Genomic DNA, 2,418 nt, shown 5'->3' with positions numbered 1-2,418 from the left:
AATGGATCCTCGTTAAAGGATTTAAGTTGTACTCATTCCAATTACAAGACTTGTAAAAGCCCTGTATTGTTATTTCTTGTCACTACCTCCTGAGTCAGGATTGGGTAATTTGCGCGCCTGCTGCCTTCCTTGGATGTGGTAGCCGTTTCTCAGGCTCCCTCTCCGGAATCGAACCCTAATTCTCCGTCACCCGTTGCAACCATGGTAAGCCACTACCTTACCATCGACAGTTGATAGGGCAGAAATTTGAATGAAACATCGCCAGCGCAAGGCCGTGCGATTCGATCAGTTACTATGAATCACCAAATGACCGGGCAGAACCCGCATTGGTTTTTAATCTAATAAATACATCCCTTCCAGAAGTCGGGACTTTTCGCATGTATTAGCTCTAGAATTACTACGGTTATCCAAGTAGTAATGGTACAATCAAATAAACGATAACTGATTTAATGAGCCATTCGCAGTTTCACAGTACAAGTGCTTATACTTAGACATGCATGGCTTAATCTTTGAGACAAGCATATGACTACTGGCAGGATCAACCAGGTAACTATCCACCGCAGGGAACAGAAGTTCCTTGCTAAGCGGCCCCCCTCCGCAGAGGGAGAGCAAGCTTTCTTAGATTTTGCCTCCACGGGGGGAACCCATGAGCCAGACGGACCACACGGTCCCTCGGTCAAGGGAAACCCCGTCTTGTTTGCCACGTCTTTCTCACAACTGGACCCGTGCACAGTTCAGGCATACCTGTCAGACTCGCCAAGCGAGCTGAAGGAAGGCAAGAAAAGTGCTTCTGCGAAGGAAAATATCCTCCTGCTCTTTTGTCTCTATCATTAGCCAAAGGCTAGCGTACACAACTTCCATCTACACTCTGCCTGCCACTACAGTGACAATGCTTTCGGGCATCATCTTTTCCCTCCTTCGAAAGGAAAGCTACAAGCCCAACTTTCCTTGCCCGTTAGTCAATTCTGCCCTCTATTTCTCCGCCTTGCCGCCGTGGAACATAAGGGACAGGGTTTACTAGCCAGCTCCTCCCGGAACCTTTGCGACCAACCTGCCCACACTATAACCCCCAAACGCTAATAAGGAGACTGCATGATATGGTAGACAGAAAATAAAAACGCGAAAAAAATGAAATTTTGAAAATCGAACCCACAACCAGCCAAATCGTTTGTAAGTCATGCCAAATGACTGGTGACATCTTAAAAACCCATTGAAGCCACAACATCCCATAATTTCACGCTTTTAAAGATTTTGTCACTATACGCACTGTAAGTACCTCACTAATTCTCACCTCAGATTTTACGGGAACATGTTCAAATTTTCACACACGTCTCAGCACGACCAATTACATCAAAATTTATCGCAAAAGTCAGAATTCTCCAATTTTTGATAAATTCACTATATTCACTGTAAGTACCTCGCTAGACAGTGGAGACCTCAGGTTTTGCGGGAACATGTTCCACTTTAGACACACCTCTCAGCACTAGCAGTTACATCGAAATCCATCAGGAAAGTCGTGGTGTGAAGAGGTCTTTCGACTAACAAAAATGGTGGTGTGAGGAGGACTCACCTAAATCAGAAAAAAATACTCTTATAAGGAGACTGCTAGGAAAGACATTTCTGAGTCCACTGACCCCTAGTCCCCTAATAAGTGTATTGAAATTAGGTTTTAAGAAGGTCCTCCTCACATCATCATTTTTGTTTTTAACCCTAACCCTAACGCTAACCCTAACTCTAACCCTTACCCTAACCCTAACCCCTCAGGGGCAGTTCTATGGTTATAATACCACGGGAGGCTCAAAACCTACCTCAAACTAGGTTTTCTTGTGTGCTGATTCCATTTTCAATGTGTTTACTTGACTCTGACGAAAGCAAAGTCAAATACTCAACCCTATATGGACGGGGAAGCAAAGTGACGATTTTGGTAGGTCGCCATTTTCAATCACGAATGTTGCCATTCGAAAGAGCGTCCAAAAAAACCTGGTTGGGACACATTTTTTTAGAAATTATCGACCTAACCAAAAGTGCACTTTTTGGTGGGCCTACCCTACCCCCCTCAGGGGCAGTTCTATGGTTATAATACCACGGGAGGCGCAAAACCTACCTCAAACTAGGTTTTCTTGTGTGCTGATTCCATTTTCAATGTGTTTACTTGACTCTGACGAAAGCAAAGTCAAATACTCAACCCTATATGGACGGGGAAGCAAAGTGACGATTTTGGTAGGTCGCCATTTTCAATCACGAATGTTGCCATTCGAAAGAGCGTCCAAAAAAACCTGGTTGGGACACATTTTTTTAGAAATTATCGACCTAACCAAAAATGCACTTTTTGGTAGGCCTACCCTACCCCCCTCAGGAGCAGTTCTATGGTTATAATACCACGGGAGGCACAAAACCTACCTCAAACTAGGTTTTCTT

General features: G+C 44.3%; 1 pseudogene; it reads right to left on the bottom strand.

Annotated features, from left to right (window-relative positions):
- On the bottom strand, positions 1–549 carry LOC146446295 (small subunit ribosomal RNA; annotated as a pseudogene; the record flags this gene model as incomplete).
- Between the last annotated feature and the right edge of the window lie 1,869 nt (positions 550–2,418).

The sequence above is a fragment of the Pavona decussata genome, unplaced genomic scaffold, assembly GCF_977016875.1.
Source record: "Pavona decussata unplaced genomic scaffold, jaPavDecu1.1 SCAFFOLD_3645, whole genome shotgun sequence".
Lineage (NCBI taxonomy): Eukaryota > Metazoa > Cnidaria > Anthozoa > Scleractinia > Agariciidae > Pavona > Pavona decussata.
This window is presented reverse-complemented; position numbering and strand designations above follow the sequence as displayed.